Source organism: Fukomys damarensis, unplaced genomic scaffold (genome assembly GCF_012274545.1).
Source record: "Fukomys damarensis isolate Sample0158 unplaced genomic scaffold, DMR_v1.0_HiC HiC_scaffold_19, whole genome shotgun sequence".
Taxonomy (NCBI): Eukaryota; Metazoa; Chordata; class Mammalia; order Rodentia; family Bathyergidae; genus Fukomys; species Fukomys damarensis.
The window spans coordinates 18,172,211-18,199,025 of NW_022900931.1; the positions used below are offsets into that span (position 1 = coordinate 18,172,211).

General features: G+C 39.5%; 1 protein-coding gene and 1 long non-coding RNA gene across 5 annotated transcripts in view; one reads left to right on the plus strand and one right to left on the minus strand.

The window, feature by feature from the left end:
• Positions 1-26,815, minus strand: part of St8sia1 (ST8 alpha-N-acetyl-neuraminide alpha-2,8-sialyltransferase 1) — a 124,204-nt gene that overhangs the window by 9,456 nt on the left and 87,933 nt on the right. The gene's annotated exons all lie outside the window — the stretch shown is intronic.
• On the plus strand, positions 22,803-25,339 carry LOC117286957. Its single transcript, XR_004518148.1, has 3 exons — positions 22,803-22,870; positions 23,087-23,181; positions 25,293-25,339. It is a non-coding gene; the product is annotated as an uncharacterized LOC117286957 (long non-coding RNA).

A 26,815-nucleotide genomic window follows, 5' to 3' on the forward strand; every position in this document is an offset into this window, starting at 1 on the left:
TGTGTATTAAAAACTGATATAAACTACTGATAGAAATTTACAAGTCAATGACTATAGTGTAACTTCAATTTTAAAATGTATTTAAAACAAAATTTCTAATGACACACAATATGTTACAAAAGAAAAATCAATGTCTTAAAATCATTTTGCACACCACACTGTCATACAAATATAATAAAATGAGACGTCAACAATATAAGGCATACACACTGCAGCAGAAAAACCTTTAAAATTATATTCAAAGTATGTTTGAGGGGAATCTATTATTAATTATACATATAGCATATAAAACAAAACCAACTAAAATTATTTATTAGAACCAATAGAGACTTAGGCAAGATCATCTTTTTTAGTTTCCCCACCTGGCAGCAATCATATATTTGAAAAATGCTATAAATATTTTATTTTCATGTGAAGCATAGACTCAAAATACTTTGAACTTAAATATATATATATATATATTTTTTTTTTGTCTTTTAAAATATTTGTTTTCTTTTTATTGAGTTTATTGGTACAATCTAGGTATACAGTACAGTTGCATTTTTTATTGGGATCCTGTACCTTTACATGACAGGTCTTGGTTCTCATTTTTTCCCCTTGTCCCTGCCCTCCCTTCACCCCCTCACCCTCTCCCCATTTACAAACACTTTATTTCCATTTTTCATTTTCTCCTATTTTTTTCTTTTCCCTTGTTCCCTTTCCCCTACCCTTCCCACTCTCCCTACACCTTTAGCCCTTTTCTTCCTATTTCACACTATTAATTATCCCATTAGGATCTTGTGTACTATTACAATTTTTCATACCAGAGAGACTATTCGGTACTTACACGTGTGGTTTATTTATTTCACTTAGGAGTATATCCTCAATATGTGGAGAATGGATACATAAATATATATATTTTTACAGAGACAATGAAGACTGAAAAATATCTTTTTAGATAAATTTATAGATTCAATATACTCTCCACCAATATTATTTTAAGGTAAAATAACTCTAAATTTCAGGTGGAAGATATAAATTAGTATGTATATTTGAGACAATATTGGACAAAAGAGTAACCAAGAGGAAGGACTGAATTCACCAATATCAAAACTGATTATAAATTAAAATCTAACATCTAGTGATATTTTAGTATTAAATTTCACAATGATAAAAATACTATTAAATTCATGAAAAAATTGCCAATACATAATGGAGCAGGAGGAGTTTCAAAATGGACCTATGTATATATTTGGCAATTTCCTTTACGATAAATGACATTTCAAACCAACTGATAAAAAAATTGACTATTCCATAAATTGTACTGGGGCCACTAGCTAATTAATAATAAAAGTAAGATAACTTTCTTTCTCATAATGTTCAGAATATTAAATTCTAGACAGACTAGTAATACTGTAAATTTTAAAATGAGGAAAAAATATCTTTAAAATCTTGGGACACAAAAGGCATAATAAAGTGAGGCATGGAAAGCAAAATCCATAAAGGAAAAGATTGATAAACATGATTATTTTAAAAGTAAGGACAGAATTCTATAAGACAAGAGTTGTAAAATGAAAGAAACACGCAATAGATTGGGGAAAAAATGTTTACAGCACACATAACAAAGAATCAGTACCCAGAATACAAACAATTAAGATAAAAGAGCAACATATAAATAACAATCTGGAAAAGAGACAACTACATAGAATTGTCAAGCCCAAAGGACCAATACACTTTCTAAAATACACGTAACCTCACGAGCATTAAAGCTTTAGTTATCAAATGAGAGAAAAATAAGTTTTCTACATATCTGGCTGGTTAAAAATCAAGGAACCTTATAATAACAATGCTAAAAAGACTGGGGGAAACAGACACAGATCGAGTAGCCCTTATCCTAAATTCGTAGGACTAGCAGTGTTTGAGATTTGGGATTTTTTTCAGATTTTGGAATATGTATATAAACATAATGGGATACCTTTAAGGGTGGGACCCAATCCAAACACGAAATCCGATAATGTTTCATATGCACCTTATACACATGGCCTAAACATGATTTTGTGAGGACCAAGTTTCCAGGTCACGGTGGGCTTCATGCCCCTTACCCAGAATAGAGTAAATGCAAAAGTTCCTTTCTGAAAAATTCCATTCTATGTGGCAGTTTCTCTGTGCTTTGACAATTGCAGTTCCTCTGTGCCTTTGAATAATTCCACAGTTTCCATTCTATATGGCAGTTCCTCTTTTAGGGCATCTCCACCCTGCTTCTGTTTCTCTTTTTAAGATAAGCTTCTTTTTATGTAATTCAATGAGTATAGGAATTAAGTATAGTTGATATAAAAGCTTCTCTTTGGGTGATCTAATCAATATAGGAAGTAGTTATAGCTGATATAGGAATTAATTATAATGGATATAGATAGCCATATATCTTAGTTAGCAAAAGTCAGAAAAGAGGAATTAATTGTCTACTGAAAAGAGGAATTAATTGTTTAAAGGCCTTAGGTAACTTTCCAATACGTACCCGCCCAGCACCCCATGATAATTTTGCAAATGTAAGCATTAGGTCATGTTCCAATGTGCCCTCTCGATGCCCCTTGATGATAAGGGAAAACTAAAAATAGCAACAGAAAAATCCTATATAAACTTGGTTCAAAGTTGGATCTGGGCTCTCGGTCTGAAGCCGCTGTGACGGTGACACCTGAGAGTCCAGGCTCGAGCTTGCAATAAACTCCTCTTGCAATTGCATCGTACCTGACTCCTTGGTGGTCTTTGGGGACTTCGCGACTTGGGCACAACAATTTCACACAATGTTTCTCTTGTCTGAGTTCTAATGGTGGCCCACCACATGCAACCAGGTGTGGGATTTTCCACATGCTATATCCTGTGGCTATAGCACTCCAAAAATTTTTAATTGGTACACTTCAAATTTCCAATTTTTAGAACGGCTTGGCATACATATACTAATATTTTTATGCTTCAGTGGCAGTATGAATTGTTACAAACAGTTAGGAAAGTCACTTCGCATTTCAAATATGCACATGAACTGACCTGGCATTTCTGTTTCTCCACTGGGGCCTTCAACATTTGTGCAGTCTCTCTCCTCCCTTCTCTTAGGCCCTGGTTTAAATGAAAGCTGATTTTCTGACTACCCATCTCTCATTTCTGTTGTATTTCTTTATGGTACCTGTCACAATACAACATTTTATTATATGCATATGTCTTTGCTCATTATGTTTTATTGAATGTCCACAATTCCTGCTAAATCCATAGCACCAAGAAGGGTGCCTGGCCCAAGGACTCAGTAAAGACCTGTATCAGTCAGCTATCTATAACTGTAACAAATACTCAAGATAAATCTACTAAGAAGGAATGCTGATTTTTGGCTCATAATTTTAGAGGTTTCAGTCCATTATCAGTTGTTTTCCTCTCTGGTGAAGGAGGTCTGTTTACCTCCTGGTAAACATGTTTATTTACCTCATGGTGCCCAAGAAACAAGGAGAAAGAAGGAGCTGGAGTCCTAATAGCTCAGAGTCATGGCCCCCAATGACCTAACTTCCTTCCACTAGACCTCAGCTCCAAAGGGTTCCATCACCTCCTGACAATGTCACAGGTTGGAAGCCCAATCTACAACCCATGCGCCTTGGCAGGGGTGGGGAGTAGGGAACACTCTAGATCCAGACTACAGTGGCATCTAGGACTGTTTGCTGAAGTATGTGGAAAATTAAAAACTACCTAAATATTTTGTCACTAGCAGAAGGCCAAATTATTTTATATTCATACTAGGGACACACAGCATAACCCTTTGAGGATCCAGGTCTATTTGTCTTGAAAGGTTATCTAGAAAAATGAAGTACTAAAATTATTACTGCTATTTCTATAGTGGCTCATTGTATGTAAATGTGTATCACATGAGATAAAGGTATATATTTTTTTCTATAGGTACAAGTCCATATATGGATGAAAATTTGGGGTAAATACTGGAAGAATATACACTAAACTGAAAATAATGGTTACCACAGAAAAGAGAAATGCTAGGGGGAGGTCAGAGAAACAACTCTTGTCTAAAACCCTTCCATTTTTAAAGAAACTGAATATATTTATGTGATATTTTGTGTTATTAAAATATTTCCTTTAAAAGGTCAGGCTCCTTAGTAATCACATAAGTGCAAGGTAAAAATCATTTTGAATTTCTAGTTTATTCTTTCAGTCCAACAACAAATGAGGATTATAAAGCGACTTTATTCTTTTTATAATGTCTGTGCAGTTTAGAACACATTAATATTCTCTAAAGTTCTGAAAAGAATCGTTAGTTTCTTCCAAAGAGCTTATCGAAGTCCACATTTCTTTTATGTTTGTGCTAATGTTTTTCTCTGTAATTAATGTGAATACTTTATTACTTTCTGTTCAAATGCCTCAGCAATTTTTCCACTGGGTGAACTCATTTCCTAATATTATTTACTTGTTTTTCTACCATTTTTGGACCACACCATGTTCACGGTTGCTCAGTCATTTTTCTGCCTCTTTGAGCAGCTGCTTGTTTACCCAGCTGCTGCTTCCTTTCCTTCTGTCAATGGGTGTTAATTTTGTGTTGATTTATTATCCTTTTCCTCCTTTGCACCTTCTCATCCTCTGGGGGTGTTTCTCCCACAGGATAATACTGTATCAGATCACAAGGAATACTCCATCCCAAATCATGCCGTTAATAGACAAGACAGTAAAATGTCCCAAGAATGCAAACTTTCAAAAAGCTTGCAGAATAGAGTAGCCAAGCCCACCCTTGGAACAGTGCTAAGACGGAAGAAATTTAGGACAAACGTGAGGACAGAACAAAAGAGGGACCTACGCTTTCAAGGTTGAGAAATTCCCTAGAAGGGAAAATGGAGATGAAGGAGCCCGCAGTCAGTCCATGGAATAATGACACGGGTCCTGCCGCAGTGGCAGGATGGTGGAAGGTGCCAACTTTGGTGCCTGGGTGGTGCAGGGCTGCTCTTTAGCTGAGAAGCGATGGTGAGGAGTACGGGGCAGTGTCCGGCCTGTTTCAGTGCTTTTCCTGTGCCAATCGGTAAATACTTACCATTTCTAGACGTGAGAGTGGCTGCAGTTCGGGGACAGGATAGTTTAGATTTGTAGTGTCTCCTCTCATCATGGAGTTGAACACACAGGAGAAGCCAGTTGGAAGAGAACAACAATCACCTGATTCCTTGATATGTTAAGCCACGGACATCAGCCATCCAGAGCAGGGGCTAAAGTACAAAGCACTGGCAAACTTACAGCACCGACATGCTGGGCAAAGGACCGATGGAAGGAACCCTTAGAGGGGACCAAAGGGATGTGTGAAACAGACCAGGAAGGGGCTGCAGGAAAAGTTTACTACCAGTGTCAAAGGCTGCAGAGAGACTGAGTGAAATACAGACAGAAATGCCTTTTGGAGATTTAGCAACGTGCGTATTACTAATGCCGTAGCTCCTGATCAGTCTAGGAGTCTAGGGCATGAGTTGGAAACAGCCTACAAGCATCAAACAAATTAGGAAAACATGTGAAGGGACCAAACATAAGACGAGAGGGAGTAGACTTAGAAATGGATTGTGCATATTCAGGGTAAATGATTTCAAATTTAAAAGAAAGGGAAAAAAGTGATAGCCAAATACAAGAAATCTGCTGGCCAGATTTGACCTGTTGGCAACAAGTTGGATGTCAGTTCTCAAAGCATATTCAAAATTTCCGATTGCAATGGACTATGGAATCACAAGTCCTTTTAGATGAGGGGGGAGGGTGTAGGAGAAGTGGTCACTTGTTTATTTATGACATTTGTGATATTCTGAAATAAAAATTAAAAGACTTACAATCAAATTACAGAAATAACAAATTCCTAGTTTAAGAGTGTAACAATGCAAGTTAACTTACTTAACCCTTGCAGTAACTTTGTGAAGAGGGCTTTGTCTCTTTTGCTGTTGAGGAAATTGAAGATCAGAATGATCAAGTGATTGTGATTCATAGCAGGAAGGAATAACACTTCTAGCTCAGCTCAGCCTCTTACTTCCATACTTTTTCAGTCATACCTCGCAGCTCTCCCAAGTGCAAGACACCACCTTTCTGCCTTTGTAGGCACCTAGAATCTGGTTCCACCCCTCATCACCTTTTGATCCAGTCCACATCCTTCCTGTTGCCTTTATCTTTATCCACTGCCTTTCTTGGCCCTTGCTCCAACATGAGTTCTTGCCCAAGTCAGTCCCAAGTGAAAGCAAAGAAGAAACAAAAATGCCTTCAAAAATACACCTTTAGCTACTTTCTAATCTCTTTCCTTCCTTCTGCAGCCCATGTCTTCATCTCATGTCCCTCAGGCTCTCCAGAAGGCGTCAGTTACTTTCACAACCTAAACTAGGACCTGGGTACTAGGCATGAGGTGGTAAATATTATTTTCACCACGGATACTAGAGTTCCTTGTGGAAAGAGAATTCTCGTGCTTTAGGTGCACAGAATTCTTTGAGTATTGCAAGTAGCAACCTAAGAGTATATCCAAGGAGTGAAAAAGGAAGTAAGTGATAACTCTCTTGACTAAGTGGAGGCAGGGGTGTCAAAGGGTGAGAGGAGGGAGGAAAGACGGAAAAGAGTGAGAAAAAAAACAGCACCACAGGAGGCTGGAGACTAACTTCACACAAGTGGTACATTCTCAGTGACTGGGGTAGTCAAAATGCTTTTAAGGAAAGTGATATCTAATGTTTGATTTGATTTTTAGATTCACTGCATGATAGGTTTTCAGTTCTCCCTTCCCTCACCTCACAATATTTATAAAATCTGAGATAGATAGATAGATGGATAGATAGATGATAGATAGATAGATAGATATTGCCTTTAGGAATGGTATTCCAGAGAAGTAAGGACAGAAAGCTTAAATTCATATCTGTGTGGATGTGGGGTGGACAGAGCAGAGCAGTCACTGGAAATGAGATGAGATAGAAGCAAACAGTTAATTCAAAGAAACCGGTAAGTGAAAACAATGATCACGGAAATACAAGCTTATGGAAATCCCCAAACTATTGGACAAAGCATTGAATTTATTAGCAGATGCAGGATAGGAATTCCAAGTCAATGTGGGGAAAACACTCCAGGTCCAGGGTGACCTCTCCCTGAATCTGTCCTGAGGATTTCTTGACCCCTGCCTTCAGTCTCACTCCAGAGTTTCCAGAATTAAATGCCAGAAGAGCACAGTCATTCAAACTGTGAAGCCTGAAACACCAACACTTACAAAAAGTAAATCTCACCTCTAGTATTTTGTAATGTGAATTTGGTCAGGTTTCTTAAACTGTATGAACTTCAGTTTCTTTATCCCTAAAATAGGGATATTACTTGCATCTAGAGATACAATATTACATGAATTGATACTTAAGGTGTATCTAGAATAGCACTGTCCCAGAAAGCACTCAATAAGTACTAACACTTATTACGGCCAATAGTCCACCATCCTTCTGAACTCATTCCCACACTTAGCAATTATTTCTTGAGTGCCTCTTACATGCGAGGTACTGTCCTATGAAACTGTGCTGAGGCAGCAAGAGGCAACAGAGGGGTGAAATTTTAGCAAAAGTTGGAAGAAAGTGAGGGAGCAAGTCCTGTGGAGGTTTGTGAGAAGCATCTCAAACAACTAAACATCTTCCTGTCACAGTCTATGGGCAAGAACCATATTCCTTGTCTGCGTGCACTGCACAGCCACGCAGCAGTGACTCAAGGGAAGGGGAAACAAGACCCTTTCCCTTCTTTGTGGCTTCTGTACCCAGCTCATCAATGACTTCCATCTTCACGTCATCTCTGGAGTGAGTTTACCTTCCCATCTCTCTACTTATTACTTATAGATTGAGCCGCCTAAGTTGCCCATTCTTCAGGTAAAAACCAGTTGTCTTCTGTCAGCAAGAACAGAACTAAAAAGAGGATGCAGGTGTGTACTCTCCGGTCCTGGGGTAATGGTGTGACTTCCCGGTGGACACTGTGGATCCATAATTGACAACATGACGCAGAGCCCTTCCTTGGACAGCCTGAGATCGTACGAGAGGGTGAGAAAGAATATTATATTCAACCATGAAGGTATGGGTTTGTTTGTAAACACGGCTGCATAATCTCAGTGTGGAGGATCAATCTCAAGTTCCGATCCATTCTCTTCTGTATCAATGCAACGTGATGCAAATGGCATTCAGTCTCCAGTGCACATTTCTCAGGGCATCTCAAGCAACTGTCGCCAGCCCCAGCCCCAACCCAACTCCCCCGTCAAGCTGGAGCCCTGGGAAGCCTTTTCCTCAACATTCAGACTGGGTCAAAACAATGCAGACATCCAAAGCCCTTCATGATGCAATCCTTGCCAGCGTCCCCAGCCTCTCCTTGGGCCACTGATCTTCCTCGTTTTCTACTCTCACTGCACCCAGGTACAGCTCGTGCTCTAACTCCAGTGAGTCCTGCTCCTTCCGGCCTTGAAGTCACTCACAAGTGGCTCCTTCTGTCTGAAATGAAAACCCCCTTCCAAACTCCACACACGGCATCTACTACAGAACCTTTTTCGTGACTCTGAGCCAGACTAGGCATCTAAGTCTGTGGTCTTTCAGTACTTCACTTTTATCAAGGTTCTTGTCCGGTAATTATCGCTCCTAGTTTTATGTCTTATTTATTAAATTCCTCCCCCAAAAAGCGAATGCCTCTGTCCCACTAGGGCTGACACAAGTAGGCATTTGTCTTCGTTGAAAGAATGAATGCAAGAGAATTGAGGCCATTTCTATGCATTTGTGCACTTCGATCACAAAGTGCATTTAATTCTTTCTGAAAGATGCTACGGGAAAAAGCAAAACTGGTTTTTACACTTTTTTCTTTCATAGGAATACAGAGATAATACAAGAGATAGTCTTGATTACCTTCACATTTGTCAAGCAACACTGTCTATCACTGGCTTTTCTGCAAACTGTTCTGCTGCCTGAAACTGGAAAATGTGTAATTAGGAACTGAATAGAACCCTTACATAAAAATCCCTCCTTAGGCACCCGTTCATTTTCTTGTAAACAAAATATGGTAATGGTATGGTAATCTCTGGCAAACATCAGACCTTCCAAGAATCAAAAAACCATTCTAATTTCAGGAACTACTTAGAAAAATCTCCTTTTTTCCAGGAAATTGAAAATGGTGCTTGCTGACCACAAGTAGCATTCACTTCCGCCCTCTCCCTTTCCCAGTTCTCAGAATAGCAAGTACGCTTATTTCTCTACGTTTCCACGTGAAACTGAAGCCATGCTAACCCTTACAAACTGATATTGATTCACTTTGAGACATAAACTTGAGTGCGGCACTCTCTAATCTGTGAAATGATGTCATCATTTAGCTAAAATATTATGCCAATGTCGTCAGCATAAAGTAATAACCTTGTACATATTTTTTAAATGCTTTGCATTTTGGAAGCCCATTGAATTTGTCATTCTTGTATCTATGCTTCTGATATAGACGGTGGGGGCACAGGTAGCTTCCAATGCTAGAAAAGGGAGGTTGAGAAGCCTGCGTGTTCAGCCTCTTCTACAGATAAAACTGCAACGTTGAGCCCACTATCGCATCACTGTATGCCTCAATTTTCTGATCTAAACAAATGGAGATCATAATAAGGCCTAGTTAATAGTTCTGCTATGAGGACTAAATGAGTTTACATGCATGATGTGCTCAGAATAGTGCCTGGTGCACGATGTCCTATAATTGCTAGGTTTTCCCTTCTCCTCACTCTTTCTCTTTTCCTTTATTCATTTGTTCTCTCTTCTTCAAACATCAAATGATGAGACTCTGAATCTTAACTCCTCTAGAGAAATCAATATTATTCCTGAGGAACCAAGTTATAAATTAACAGAAAAACTACTTACAGGCAGGATATGGCTTCTACGGTGCATGTGTTTACACTGGCATTAATGTGTAGCAAGATGCATTGCAAATAAATTTTTTCATCTCATTTTCATTATTTTAAAACAAAGTCTAAACATGTTACCAACATTATAATCTGTGAGCGAGCACTCAGAAATGATAAGGAGAAATCAGTGCAGGGATCAGTGAAAATGCTGAATTTCATATAATATGTCGGAAATTCATTTAAAGCAGAAAGAATATCAAAGAATTTCTCTTTTCTATATCAAAAAGCTAAGTAGAAACAAAGTTTTATAAGAGAATGGAATGTCTTCAAAATATAATAAATACTTCTATTTTATCACAAAAGAGCATTTGTGGGCATTGCATTTGCTAATTTAGGGTAACTAATGGAACTGCTTTCATCTACATTAACACACTGTACACTTATTCTGGGCATCACATTTATTTAATCAATGATAAATTTCATTATTCAAATATTAAACTTTTTGCCAATAAAGTGTCACAAATATAAATTATAGTGTTTCCATTTAATTATAGTTCTATAATATCTTACTATTTTTTATTCAAATGTTTAAAAATAACCTGAATTTCTCTCTTGTGATATAAACAGAATCTAGAACGGGTGTGAAAACAGAGATCCTTCCACCCTTGGAATTTGGATGGGTGGGGACAATGTCAGCTGCATTCTGAGTTGACAACCAGAGCATTTCATACCACTGCCCTCTGTCTGACTAAATCTGAACAAACAAGGGAGGACATAATGCTCTCCCTGCCCTGTCTTTGGACTGGTGACTGGGGAGACTGAATGCTCAATATTACAAGTCATTTTGGGAGCCTCCTTGATGAGAATTCTTTTAAATGACACGAACACGAGCGAATCACTTACATGGCCCCTAAGGCCACTGGAGAGTGTATGTCCTGGCTGTGGGAAACCAGGTGGAAACATCTGCCTAGCATGTTGTGCCACCAGCACCGCTATGACGACTTGTAGAGGCATCCAGGTGACCCGGGAGGGTGACCATGACCCATCTGCAAGGAGTTTTTATTGCAATTGATGTGATTAAAAAATCTTGTCCTACATGGAGAATCAACTACCAGACTCGCCTTTGACACGAACCTTTCCTACCCACTGGAGTATTGTGCCACTGTGAACTCTTGTTCTCCTTCTAAAGAGCAAAACATTACAGTAAGTCTAAATTTCTAAATGGAAACATTTGCTTGGGAATGAAGCTCCACACACACCCTACTACATGAGTTTTGAAAAGCTTGTGATGTACGTTTAGCTAACATCAAAAGCACAGACACACTAAGAGCCAGGTTACAACTCAGGAGGCTGGACATATATGACTCAAATACCACAATGAGTGAATTGGATAGCTTTGTTTTTAAGAAACATTTCATTTCTTCCTTTCTACAAAGCAAAACATGGTAATTGTTTGATTACAGAAAAATTAGGAAATAAAGCACAAAGGAGTATGTTTGGCATATAGTAAATGTTTACTAAATACACACTGAATAACAAATGGAGAGAGAGGAAATAAAAAACCACCCAATAATTCTACCATTCAGAATTATCCTCACACTGATTTCTATCTTTCATACACATGTCCTTAGTAGCAGGGATGAAAACATACACAATTCATATGGAAAAAGTCTAGTTCCCCCGTCCCCAGTCACCTTCATCTTTCTCTGCTGTTTCCATTGTCACTGGTAGCAGAAAAGAAAAAAGAAAAACTTAAATTTTCTAACTGAAAGCAATTCAGTGTCTTTTGAAATGACAAGTACTTGGGGCGAAACATTCTGTCCACTTGTAACGCAAAATTTCTTCTTGATTGGTTTTCTCTTCCAGGAGATCTCTCCGGTTCCTTCTCTCCCTGGTGGGCCCTCAAAGCAAAGGTGGATTCCTATTCTGTCTCTGCCTATGCAAGGTTCACCTGATCTTCTTCTTGGGACCCAGCTCTGGTGCCTGCTAAGATGCATCCGGCATCTCTGGATCCTTCAAACACCAAGCAGGCAACCACTATGCCAGTCTGTGGACCCCTCTCTTTTCCCACTAAACTACACCTGCCTTTTCTCTACTTTGGGCCCCTTTCACTCCTCCTGGACTTTTAGTGTTTTTTTAAATTTTGTAATGCGGAAATGTCATGACTGCCAAAATACCACATGCAGGATATGAAGAACAAGAGGTATCAAATCAAGCCCAGCCTTGGGCCCCTGTACTCGCCTCCTGGAGCTTTTAGTTCCTTTTCAGGAACCAAGTGGCGTCTTCCCAGGTGGCCAGTGTTCCTGGAGAGGCACACAAGTAGCTCTTTCAGACACCCACCCTGCTTTTCAACACCACTACTACCCCAACTCCCTATACTCCATCAGCAGGAAACAAGGAGGCGAAGAGTGAGGACAGGTGGGGAAGGACGGGAAAAGAACTAGAAAACAGAAGAGGAAGCAAACAGAAAATAAGAGGACGTAAATAAAAACTATTTTCAAAAACACTGGAAAAATACAATTAGGCAACGAAAATCTTGGGCGATACAGTGTTTGAAATGCAGAGAGGAAAGGAACAAAAACCACTTCCTTTCCTATTACAGACTCACTCTTTATCTGCCGCATTGAAGAAAGATGGCGCGTGGGGTGGGGTGGGGAGTTGAGCAAAACGAAGAAAATAACAAAGAAGAGGAGGCGAGAAGGTGTCTCACTTGCTTCAACTTCAAGCACTAATTATACACTCATTTCACCTCACCTCCAGTTCTTCCAGCTCATGTGCTGCAAGCAGCCCCACAGAAACCTCAGTAGACTATAATACTGTTGATTCGGTGGCTAGGTAAAAACAGAGTCTAGGAGTTAATTATATTACAGTTGTTGAAAACAGAACATCTATTTTCATTCCATGCTGTGATTCAAGTGTTAGTGGATTACATCAGCCTTTAAAGTAAACCTTTCTCCTGCATACACCTATATTAGATGTAAGGCAAGTGGCACTTTCTTCCCTTTTTTTTCTTTCCTCAGTTACTGTCTGTCTAGACTGAAAAGTATTTTGAGTAATAAACTTTATATGATATATACATACAACAGTCATTCTGTTTCTCTAAAATACGGCTGCCACCATTCTTCACCCACTTTGCAAAAATGGAAAAGGAAAATTTAAATAAACAGAGCAAAGCATACGCTGCAGTCTCCTTAATAGCATGTCTTATACCTAACGTGTTAGGATGAGACTGAAAATATTCATAATAAGGATGGATGTGAGAACAAAAAGTTTGGTAACTTATTTATCACTATGTCACTGATCTAAATCCCCAGCCCATATATTTAAACTTATTAGTCCATACTGGCTTGTCATAAACCAGTAGGATAAATCATGAGTCAGGATTTCGCATGAAGACCATACGCCAAGTTAGAAAGGCTGGAACAGACAAAGGCTGCCTCTCAAACAAGGATCATAAAAATCCTTCTGGTTTTATTTGGGTATTTTCACTTCAATCTGTCATTTTACACTCACACACACACCCGCAAACACACAATCTCTAACATATAAGGAAAAAGAAAAGACACTGAAGAACTTACGATTTTTGCCACAGTTGATAAACAGCAAGAATTATTTATTTGAAATACTAATAGAAAGTTAATTAAACATAGCATTCTAGGTAAAAGAAAAATAAGTGACCCTATTATTAGTTAACTAGGAAAAGCCTTACATATAATGTTTTTCCAGGTTTTATTTCTCTTTGTATGCAATCACTATTACATTGACATATGGGTAATAAAATTCATTTCTTTACATATTAATATTAAATGATTCTATATAGTAACATACTCTACAATAAATATCAAATACATACCCACACATATATTTATATATTACCTAAAATAAACACATAAGTGCATACACCCTCCCCGGACTTCAAATCAAAATGGCTGTTTTGTATTACTCCACTACCCGTCAGCAGCTACAGCTCAAGTTGGCTGCGAAAAAGTTAAGTTTAGAAGAAAGTGAACAAGTCTTTTTAAAATATCTCTTCCAACCCTAAAAGAGAAAAAGCAATAGCCATAAATACATTTATTTTCTTTTCATTCCTCATTAATTACTCTTTATTTAACAAACATTTTGTTTGCTTGCTTTGATGGAAACTGGGGCTCATAAAACCAATTCGTGCTCATTTAAGAAGAGGTAAAATCTATAGTTAAGAAAAACAAAATATTGAATGGTGTCGTGCAAGTGTTTAAGGCACTGGCATTTTTCTCGAGTATTTTATTCTCTCCCTATATATATATTTTACATAGATGAGATCATATATTTGCCTCTATTTCTTGCTTGTAAAAATGTTAAATCAAAAGTATTTTAGAGTCATTTGAAACCACTGCGTACATCTGTCACATTTTGGATGTTTAGGGTGAGGTAAATAAGTGGACTGGGCCACACAATGTTCAGCGGACCCTCCAGTGCCTTCCCGTTCTCCAGAGAGGGACAGTAGAGAACTCCCCTTCTCCGGCTTCTGCCTCGATGCAGATTCCACCAACACCACGCACCTGTGAGAGTCTCCAATGACGCGAGAGATGAGCAGTAACTCTAAAATCCCTGTGAACACCGCCCATCATGCTTGGCTGGCTTTCATAGGTCAGATTCTTTGCAACATCCCCAGCCATACAGTGTGGCCAACTGTACAAGATAATACTTGGTTGAGTGATGCCTTCATTTGCTTTCTGCTCCTTTCCGCTTGATATGTTCCCAAATTATTACCTTAGCACTGACTTTCTTAGGAGTGCTTTTACTGATTCAAAGAGTAGGAATATTTTAAAGTTCTTGATACATGTCAATTCTTTTGTTTTGCTAGAAGAAAGTTCACACTAATTTACTCCCATTAGCAGCGCAGAAGAATATACAGCAGCATCATCTTTTCTCTTTATCTTTGCTACTTGATATTTAAAAAGAGATAACTTGCCACTGTTTTAATGTTAATATATTTATTTATTAATATGGTTGAATGCTTACTAATCCTTAGATCTACCAGCTCTTTGTGACTTTATCAGCTCTACCCCCAATTATCTTCAGAGCTGTGATGTTTTTCTACTGACATACTATCTTTATATAGAAAAGATATTTACCATTTTTCTTATTGTAGCTGCTGAATAGTTGTGGATTTTTAGATTTTTCTGTGTGTGTGTTTTAAAAAAAAAATTTAAATTTTGGAGTCCAGTGTATAAATCATTTTTCCGAGATGTTTGCCAGCCAAAAATATTCCAGTCTCCACATGAGGAATTATCACTGTCAATGCTTTTTACTTCTGTGGTTTGTTCTTATGGTTAAGCCTTGTACTGGGTTGAATTCTCACGCTAGTTCTCATGAAGTTCATATCAACCCATGAGTTCAGAATGTGGCCTTATTTAAAAATCAGGTCTCTGTAGATATAAAAGTCAAAATGAGATCACCATAGGTCAGGGTGAGCACTAATCTGATGATTGGTGTCCTTATAAGAGAGAAAACAGTCACAGATTCAGGAAGAATGCAAGCAGTGACTAAGGCAGAGCTTGGAGGGCAAAGGATTGAGTTTGGCCACCATCAGAAGTTAGGAAGAGGCACGATAGGATTCTTCCTTAGAGTCCTCGAGACTTCTGACACCTTGACTTTAGACTTCGAGCCTCCAAATGATGACAGAATAAATCTCTGCTTTTTTATTCCACTTGATTTGGCGATTTGTTATAGCAGCCCTAAGAAGTTAGTAAATTTATTACACAGCTGAGTTTGGTAAATGGTCTGAGATGAAAATTTAATTTTTTTCCCCTAAAATAGTTCATTCACTGAAAATGAATCTTACAGGCATGTAAAGGCCAAATGCACATTTCTCCTCCCAAGTAAATTAAAATGGACCTGAGGAATCTGAGAAAACAAAGTTATCTAGGACACACAGTGACTTTAACCTTGTTTGATTTGCACACATAAGTGAAATTTAACGAGCTATTTAGTATAAATGCCAATATTAAAGGAAAATGAAACTTAAGCTCAACCAATCAGAAACTACCAACTAACATATAGTTAGGAACTTTCCAGCAGGGTTGACCCTGTAAGAAATCTGTGTAGTAACTGTAACCAATCAAATATCTGCTTTGCTTTTAATTCCATATCAATCTCATAAAAGTATTCCCTTTGTGTTCTTGCTACAAAACCTGCAACCACCTTTTCATTTGGTGTTTCCTGATTTGAGAATTGTTTTCTCACATAAATTCTAAAAACTGTTACTGTGTCCCAGTTTACTTTCTTTCGTTCCACAATGACATCACATTGGTAATCGGAAATTGGTCACAGGAGTAGTATTTACCCTGAGGCAGGAAACAGTGAGGACCCCGGACAGACAACGCTTTAACATTAAGATAGGAGCAAAAAGCAGCTTTTAATGATGTCAGCAGCTCAGCGAGTTTCTCAGCAAGTGTCTCGAGAGCCCCAGTAAAGTCTGTGCATCTTTCTATATCTCTGTTTACATCTACGAAGTTTAATTCCATTGGAGTTGCCCTAAGAATACAGCAGGCAGGATTCACACAAAGCACAGCAGTGCAGAGTGAAAGAGCAAAGAGTTCTGGTGGGACTTTCTGAGGCCATGACGCCCCTTTGGTGACAGATTACAGAAGTAGCCATGGCTACTCAGATACATTGTACAGACAGCATAGTTACCTAGCTAACCCACAGTTGCCTAATAACACAGTTAACCCACAGCTGCCCAATCCCATGCGGTGGGGTGGTCTCCTCTCTCAACACCACGGAAAGCAAACAGTTCCATTCCACACCCAACATAGCTGGTTTTAAAACACTTACCAGCATATCAACCATTTTAGGCTCTACATTTTAAATTCCTTTTAAATTTTACTACCCGTAAAAATCTTCTACTGTAAATTTCTTACTCTTGACGATTTGCCTCTCACTTACAGTACATATTCACGATATGTAAACACGTACGTTTTAATACATAGTCCACAATGTAAAGAAAGGCAGTTGACAAATATTCTTTCCGGGTCCTCGTGTCATATACACAGGACAACTTGGCTGGATAAAGGGTGGTGCCTGTCAAATCTCTGTGCCTACTGTGACATTTGTCCTGAAATTCAGCAAGACAGAGAAGTCTGAGGCTACCCAGATGTGCAGCTGACTCCTTTGTAGGTAAATCATGTTTTTCTGATGAGATGATTGTAGAATATTTCTTTTTACCCTTGAAGTGTAAATGTTTATCACAATATATTTAAATGTGGGCAATTCGTCACAAATTTGACCTAGAATTCAATAAATATGTTTATCTGTATACTGGGTTCTATTCTAGCTCTGGAAAGTTTTTTGGTTCTTAAAACATTTTCTTTTCTTATTGCTTCTACTGATTATTTAGTGGGTAAAATTCTTTCTTGATTCTTTTTCAGAAAACCTGTAATTTATGAGTCTCTTTTCTTTTTCCTTCATCTGATTTCTCATCTTATCTCCTCAGGGTTTTTTCTCACACCCGCTACTTTCTTTTTCATTATGAGTTGAACCCAAGGCTTTTTTGCACTGAGCTAGCCTTTATTATTTCATTTTATTTTGAGACAGAATATAAGCTATGAAATTGCCCAGGCTGGGCTCAAACTTGCAATCCTCCTCCCACAACCTCCCAAAGTGCTGGGATTACAAGTGTGCACTACCACACCTGGTTCCAAGTCCCAATTCTTAGAAACTGGCTCCTACATTCTTGAAGTGCAAATATTATAAATTTTCCTTTCTGTAAGTGTCCTTCAGTTCTGCAGCAGCCAGTGTGAATTCCACTGCTCCCCTGCAATTCTACTCACATGCAGCAAGCTCCTTTCACTTGTACTTTCAACTTCTCTACTGCTGCCCTAACCACTCCTTGCACCCAGTTTCTCCATTCTTATTAAGCACATCAAGTAAAGGCTTTGCTAGGTTTTCTTCTAACCCTTCTAGAAAAGCCCTTTTATGTGTGTTTTTCTCTGAGTCTATAAGTCACTTTCTCTTGTGCTTCAGAATTTTTTTTTTCCCCCCCAGCACTGGGAAGAGAACTCAGGACCTTGATCTTACCAGGCAGGCACCACGCCACTAAGCTAAATAAATCCCTGGCTCAGAATGTGTTTTTGAGGGGAGGATTCTGCGGTGAACACTCTTCCTATTATTTTCCTTAAGCAGTAGAGAAATTAACAAAAAGCAAAGAACTACCTCAGAACCATACTGGCTTCAAAATGTTGTGAATGTTACTCCTTGGTCAGCAGTTATAGATCACTCAGAGGTACACACATTTTCTTCCTTAGATCTAGAAACAGAGAGAACACTGCAGGGTCGAGTCCCGAGCTTGGTGTCTGGCGTCCAGCAAACACTCATTTCATGTTTCTGCTAATTGCGAGAGGATCTTCTACTGCAGCTGGCACCAGCCAGGGAGCCGTGTGCAGAATTCAGGTCTTCATTCAGTGACAGAGCTAAAACATGTACCTCCAGCTGCACTAGCCAAGGGTTCTTCCTCTCATCTTCCCTCCTTCAGCGTTTTCCTGAAGTGCTGACTTGTTTCCGCCTGCACAGAGCTCCTGCCTCTCCTTCCGCTGCCTGCCTGCAGCAGGGCTGTGGATTGTGCAGTGTGGTTTTCAAGTGAAGGAAGAGAAGAATCAATGAGGAGCCGGAAGTGCATGGCTCTAGGCAGCTAAGAAAGGAACTCGTATGGCTTTGGGATTTTCTGCATTTTGTTGCCAATAAAGAGACTGGGGTTGAGTCACAGCCTTTTCTCATCTTCTCCCAGATTTCTGTGCTATTCTGGTTCTGCAGGCTTAGTTTAGGATTATGACTCTCAACCCGCCCTCCTCCTTGCTGCAGCTAGTGGAAATTCCCAGCAGATTCTAGCCTTTTGTTTCTCATCCTTATTTTTCACTTTTCACTTGTCCTGCAGGGATTTGGGTGGGGGGTGCTATTTACTTATGGTGATTTAATTAAAGCATTGGCATAAAGCATTTCTCAAAAGTGGCACATATTGGCCCAGATACTTGGTGAACACTCAATGTGGGTCATATACTCTGCGAGACACTGAGAATCAAAAGATGAGAAGAAAGGCAGTCCCTGCCTTTGGAGTGCGAAGGCTGTGAAGGACACTCCAGGCAAGGGACATGCTCAGAGGTGCTGGTAAGCAGGTTCCTCAGAGAGTGACAAGCGATGCTGGAGTTTGGGGTAAACAGGAAAGAGTAGTGTGGGATGACGAACTGAGATTCTATTTAGGAGAAGGAAATAGGGAGCCCAGTAAAGAATATTAATTTGGGATTTTATAAGACAAATCTCTACTCTAAAAAACCAAGAAAAGGGTTGAAGGGAGATCTCAAGACACTATTTGAGTTCTGCGAGGGATTCTTAAAGACCGAACAAAGACAATGGTGTGAAAAAAATGAGACATTATCAGAGAGCAAGAATAACGTGGAAGTAATACCTAATATCAATGGGGTTTCGCAGCTGAGTAGATGCAGATGCAAGGAGTTATAAGTGAAAGGTCACCAGCTTGGTGATGGGATGGAAGGTGCTAATAACTGTGACAGGGACTACAGCAGCAAGGGGAGCTTGACAGACAAGAAAATTGATTCACTATGAGCACAAACTATGAGGTGCCCACGGGAGTGATAAAAAGAACTGCCTGTAGATGCCCAGCTGTCTGTGGCCCAGAAGAGAGTGGAAGTTTGGAACAGACGTGCACTGGTGGAAGTGATGGCTAGAGGTGAAGGTCATGATGAGTCCCTGGGGAAGACAACCGAGTGAGGAAAGAAAGAGCCAAAAAACCAACACTGGGAACAGCAACTTTAAGGTGGGAGATGAAGGGGGAAAACAGGCCACAAAGCTAACAAGAAATAGGGAAGAGATGTGTGCTGGCACTCTAGGGGTAAATGGTTTCAAAGATGCAGACAAAAGCCATGTCAAGCAAAACAGAAGCCATACAAGCACTAATAACCACTGGCTTCAATCTTCCAGACCTTTAAAGCTCCATTTCCGAACACTTATTTAATAATAACTGTTTGAACAAACAACTGGAAGCCCTTACAAAATAACACAAATGCTCTCATCAAAACAAACTTCCCATCTAATGAGAATCTGTGCGGTGAAACCTCTGCCTTCCGGGTGTTGTGATATCTAGCACAAGCTATTATTTAGCAGAGATATGAGAATCACAGCTTCTTTGTTTCACAGAATGTGTTGCAGTGAGATGTAACCCAAGAAAGAGGCAAACTTATAAAAACTGTGGTCTGATAGGCTAGCAGTAGACTCTGGATCCTGCCCTCCACAGGACTCTGATATAAAAAGGTCAGGTCTGGTTCCCATTAGTTCTCCAAAAGCCATCATTAATCCTGAGGTACCGGGGTCAGCCCAGGGAAAAACTAGCCATAAAAATGGTGTGACACAAAGGACACTAAAATTTCCTTTTCGATCCTTTGCTGAAAAGACTTCCCCAGCTCTGAGACATTCGTGGTATCTGCAGTTCCTCCACATAAAGAATCATCTTGTTTTGTTAAAGCATTTAGTTTCCTCCAGCTGGCTCCAGTAAAGATGTTAAAAAAAAAAACAGAGGACTAAAACATTATTCCATCATCAACCATATTAATTAATAAAATTCACCCATTATCAAACATATTCAATAAAGATGTTTATCAAATGACTTGTGGTCATCTGAAGAAGAAAAGACCAGAGAGCAGGAATTAAGCTAAGAAGATCTGAATTATAAGGCACTGCCCTGGGAAAGACTCCTGCAGTGAAGGGCACTGTGTCACTGTGTCCTGTGTGCAGAATGGGTACCAAATGGTGAGGTAAACGGAAGCAGAGTTACTCAGATTTTTCCTAAAACACAAATTCATCTTATCAAACTCAGGACCTTGCATTTGGGAGGCAGGAGGAAGAACCACTGAGCTAGGTCCCGCCCAACAAATACACCTTTACTGAGCAGTAAGATCTCTGGGGCCATCGCCATCCCTAATTCTGGCACATCTCAGGAAAGCACGAAGACTCCCAACAATCACGAAATATGACAACTACAACTAAGGGGCCGAGCTTGTATTTCCGAAATTTGAGTTGTGACAATAATGAACAAATTTCTTAAAAATTCACAACATGAGTATTTAAATATATAATGCCATTAGAACACTGCACACGGTTTGCCAAAAACTCACGCCTTGCTGGAAATTGTGATTTGACATTCTAATGGATCCACCGTTCTGCTCTGTCACTAAAGATGGGTAGGAGGCATGTAATTTCATCAAGGTAATTAGTGTAAACCATTTTTTCCTGAGCTGAAAATAAGTATTGTAGGCTAACACAAAAATTCGAATCAGAAAAACCAGCCCACGTGGGCTGAAAAAGATAAGGAAGCCCAAGAATTTGGGGTGACCAAGTACAGACTAATTCTACTACTTTGTGCTACTTCAATGGGTTTTATGCTTCGACTGGGTCACTGGTTTTGCAAATACAAATTATTAAAAGATAAGAATAAGAATCGCTTATCTGCATGTTGACTGGTTCAAGTTTTGAGGAAAACTGCCAGCTATTTATTCAGGGACTGCTATGGAGAGGTACTGTTGCTTTGGGGCTGCTCACTGGAGCTACAGGGGGGTCAGGAAACCACGGGGTGCTGGCAGAAAGGAGCAAGTCCCTTTTCTCTTCACAGCACTCCACAGTCTCTCCTTAATGCTCCCAGCTGGGAGTCTTCATGGGGAACCACCTACAAAGAAACTTGCTCAGTAGAGTTCCGATTCCAGTGTCACAAAGGAATTTAGAGTGGGAAGACAATGACCTATTAAATGGCACAAGTGGCTAGGGAGGCAGCATAAAAATTTTTAGGAAGACTATTACAATAACTCAGGGACTTAGCATGATGGCTGGGACCAAGGGAGTGATTGCAGAGTAGATGAAAAATGGTCAAAACACTTCCAGTAGGTCCAGTAGAGTACCAAGTCAGGGTTGCTGGACTTTTAAAACTGAACAACTGAAAAATGGGATTTCCATTTCTTGAGGTGGAGAAGACTGTAGAGTACTGGGGTTTTGGGAGTGAGGAAGATAAGATATACTGATTATTTTAAGTTTGATATTCTTATTAGATATGCAAATAGATTAGTTTCACTGTGAGTTGATTACCTGAGTCTGGGGGTAAAAGAATAAGTCTCTGTTGCACTACAAATCTAAGAGTACCAGATACATGTAGTATTTAAAGCCAGGAGACTGGATGGAATCCTGCTGAGTGAATAAACAGAAAAGGAAAGATATTAGGTAGATTACTGAACTCCGATGATTTTAGGTTTATGAGGTGAGAAGAAATTGACATGAGAAGGAGTGGCTTTTGAAAAAAGAGTGCTAATTAGAAAAGGATCAAATGTATCACATGGTGCTGATAGGCCACATGAGAAATGACCGCTGACCACTGCAATTGGCAATGTGATTAAGGAAATAACTCAAGAAAATTTCTGAAATAGGAGGACATGAGCTTGCAGATTGAAAAAGCATACTAAGTGCCAGCCCTGTGAATAAATGCAGGACAATAACAAGGCACATCATTGTGAAATTTCAAAATAGCAGGCAGGGAGGGAAAAAAAGAGGGGGTGACAGAGATGACCAGACTGGAATCTAGGGGCAAGTAAAAATTCAGGTCAGGTACAAAAGATCAGGAATCGATCAATTTTCCCACACCAGCACTGAATGTGGAAAACACTGGAGGGATGTCCTCAAAATGCTGCAAGAATTTCCTAGTGAAAACATCAGTTCAATATAAAGTAGATTAACCTTGACTTTCCTTATACCTTTACTCAGAAAGCTACTTCAGGATGTGCACCACAAAAATGACAAAATCACTTTAAAAAGATGTTTCTAGGAGGTCCAGTACATGGAAAGGGGGACAGGAATTCCTATAATGGTGGTGAAGGTGATTCTTAGATGTCCTTGAATCAGGTAAAGACTCGAACATGTTAAGATTTCAGGCATCCTCTTTTAAAAAGCTGAAACTGTTGATCACTGACATTGATGAATGCTATTTAAACAACTGTCTAAGATGTAAGTAGTTGTCCTAAAAATGGGAGAAAGGAAGGTGGGAAGGAAGGAGCAAGTGAAGAAAAGAGAGGTAGGGAGGCAGGGGTCAGGAAGGAAGAGATATCCACTAACTCCAGGCAGAAGGGACTGGGATACTGGGCTCACAGTGACTGTATGTATATGGTCACAGATACAGGTGATTTGGCTGATCTAATGGTTTCCTTTATTCTGATTTTTCAGGGAAGTAGAAAGCAAGGGCTGGAAGGCATATGCGGTAATGAGGAACAAGGGTTGAAAAAGGAAAAGATGTGGTACAGTCATCTAAAACATGGAGGGTGAGTCAGCTTGAGAAAGGCTGGGGGTAGCCTCTTAATTCCTGGTGGCATCCGAAGGAGCTCTCCCTTCAATTGCTATTACTTTGGATTGTTAAACATGGCTAATGGAAGGTGGGGGAAGTAATAAAGAGCAGAAACTATTGCAATATGAGGGGTAGAGGGGGTGCCGAGCTGAGAAGTGACTCATAAGCTCCCTCTGGTCACTAATAAGAGGAGTGGGGGGTCTGTCCAGTGGAGCTGGTAGGGGTGGCCTGGAGCAGGGCCGGCAGAAGGCACTTCTATGAGCACCCTAGGGAAGTGACTTCAAATAGAATATGATTCGGCCTCACGTGAAGCAGAGTCATTTCGAGAACTTGAAGGCCTCACAGTCAAAATATCGGGAGGTAAGTGGCTGCAAAAATTGACAAAAGAAGGCAAATAACAACAGAAGTAGAGAAACTGGGAAGGAAAGTAATTACAATTTATCCTGGAAAAGAGTGATCACTGTTTACCCAGATAGAGCATGGTCAGGGTTCAGTTTAAAGCTACCACTAGGAGCAATTATTTGGTGAGAGGATGCTTCTGTTTGGAACAGCTCCAAAACCAAATGGAAACAGGCCTTGTCAATTTAACCTTAATAAAATGGTTCCCTGTACTAACTTGTAACAGCCTGTGGTGCCCCCGCCCCTGCTCGCTGGATAATAAACTTGGAGCTTACTGTGCTGCATCTTTTGTTTTTCAGCACCCTTAGCTTTCTCTCTTATAACTTGACTGGATAACTTTTAAAAAAAAATATTAGCACATATAATTATACAGAATAATAGATTTTGTTAATGTTTATTAAGCATGTATTCATTTCATTCACCCTTACAAAGTCACGACTAAGTCCCTAACTCCTCTCCTTCCCTTTAAACAGTAAACTCATTATTGACTTGTTGGGGCTATTCCTTGCCTTCCCATGAATCGAGGCTAACTATGACGCCAACTATAAATCCCCAGGGTAGCATCTCTCCAGCTACATCCCAAGGAAAGAGAGGTCAACACCCAGGTTCGGGTCTCTGCTCTGCCCTTTAACCCTCCAATGAAGCAAATCACACTGAGATGTCCGCTGAAAACTCCAGACAGTTCTAATGCCTGCATCCCCCGGCCTCCTCAGCAGGGCTCTGGGTTTGCTGTCCTGAGTCACCTTCTCTAAATGCTTGCTTACACTTTTTGTCCTAGCTAATCATTTTTTATTTCAGAGTCACTGAAAGATACTGTTTCTTTGAAAGAAATTATATTTCACGACATCTACGATACAATACTATTTGGCAATCATAAAGGAAAAATAGTACTGCCAATAAAACAAATGATGCCCTGGGGTTTTTTCCTTTTGTTTCATTTTGTTTTTTGCAGTAATGGGGATTGAACTCAGGGCCTTTGCACTGAGGTATATCCCCAGTTCCTTTGTAAAATTATTTTAATTATTTGGTTATTTTAAAAATGTGAGATGGGGTCTCACTAAGTTGCCCAGGCTGGACTCCAACTTTTGGCCCTCCTGCCTCAGCCTCCCAGATTGCTGGGAATAGCCCTGCACTAGCCTCTTCTCTCTGACATTTCTTTCATCCATTCCAATTCTTGCTTTGCATTTGCATCACTTGGCCTATGATATAGCGACACTGCATTCCTCTTAGTAACTACTTATAATAAACCTTCATTTACTTGTGAGTCTTTTTCTCTTCACTTGCTTCTGTAGAAGATATAAAACTGCTTTCATTTTTCTGAAATAATTGGCTTATACATCACATTTACACCCCGTTGCTCTTTCTACCTTTCTTTATATGCAGTAAGTATTCAGTCCTTTCAGAGGCATTTTATATGCCAATCAAACTCAACATCTGCAGGGACAACGATGCAAATAATTCAGCTGAGACAACGGCACAGGAACAGCTATAACCATGGGGACTGCTAGAGTCTGGATCTTGTGTCCACTGAAGGCTCACGTGTGCCTTAAAGCCTTGGTCCCTAGAGTACCTTGCAATCGAATTTATTTAGTACAGTATCTGCTTCATCCATTCTGCCCTTGTCAGTAATGTACACTGGGCCTCTGATCTCCTGAGATGCCTCTCTTCTTTGCTGTTTTATGTTTGCAGGGGTGCATCACAGACAGCTTCCAGTATGACCTCAGAGTGAAGAAAGACATGAGCTAAAAATGCATATCATGATTTACACAGCAATCGACACTAAGGCTCTGGAAAAAGGAAAACAAGACAAAAAGGGGAAAGTATTCTATTAAATAAATTTAGTAATAGAAACTTTCAGATGTGTTCTTACAATTCAAGTTGGAAAGCAAATCTTTTCCAATAATACATGATTTGATTATGTTAGCAGCTAAAGCCCATATAATCAAATAAAACAATTAGTAATTCCTGAAACTATGCTTTAATCCACGGGATTTATAGTCACTGCAAATATAAATTGAATAAAGTATTTTTCAGAGACTATAGGAAACTCGCATACATACTAACAATTATTACCCTTGTCCTGTTTCTTAAATTTAATTAGGAAAGCTCATTCACAGCTGAACACTCTGAAATCAACTCTGAGTAATGGAAGTGTGCACAGATGGACCCCAAGTGTGCTGCCCAGAGACGCTCTTGGCACGCATGGAATTTGTAAGAGAATTAGCCAGTTTCACACTGTACACTGAAGCTTTCCTCTTACAATTAAAGTTGGAGCACAAATACTTGCTTGGAGCACCACATCTTTGTGAGTCAGAGGGTGTCTCTACATTCCAAAGGGGGCAGCAGTCAGTACAAGTGTAGCAGTTCCCAAGATGTCACTTGGAAAATCCCCAGGAGGGGAACATTTTCAAGATTGTCTCTACCCTGTCAGTACCATTATCCAGAGTACAAACCACAACTGATCCCAGATGAATAAGACATAGTAGTAGTTTCTTCACCATTTACACACACACACACACACACACACTTATACACACAGAGCTGCCATGATTGACCCTAAATGAGACACAGCAATCCCTTCACCATTTACACACACACACATGCACACACACACACAAACATGAATACCATATACAAAAGTGCATGGACACATTACAAATCTGAAGAGTCAAAACAGGGACAGAGAGAATTAAAAAGAGATAATCTTAAGACACATACTTTCTAAAAAAAAAAACAACTGATTTTCAACATTTCTGTTCTTTTCTAAGCAACTTGCCTACAGTTCCCAAAGATTTCATTCCTGGTCTTTTTCCTTCTCTAGTCCCTCTCTTTTCCTTACTCCCTCTGTCGGCTCCTTCTAACAATTTCACACTTCTGCATTATTCAGATCCAACATGGGAACCAACACCAGGCCCTTGAGTCTCTCTGAAATCCCAAAATTCAGTAAGAAATAGTTCCATACGTACAAAACACACTGTGAAAATGGAATTCTGGGGCTAAATATTAAATGCTTTCCTATCATGTTACATGAAAGAGTAGCTAAGGAACTTATCTTACATCACGTAGCCAGTGCTGTCTCACTAGATTTCAGAAAGCTCTCTGCCCATTTTTTCTTCCACTGAAACTGGAACTCCTCAACATGCTACTTACTGACCAGGAAAAATACACAACTGAGGTAAACACCAAAAAGAAGTTACTGGCTCAGTGATCTC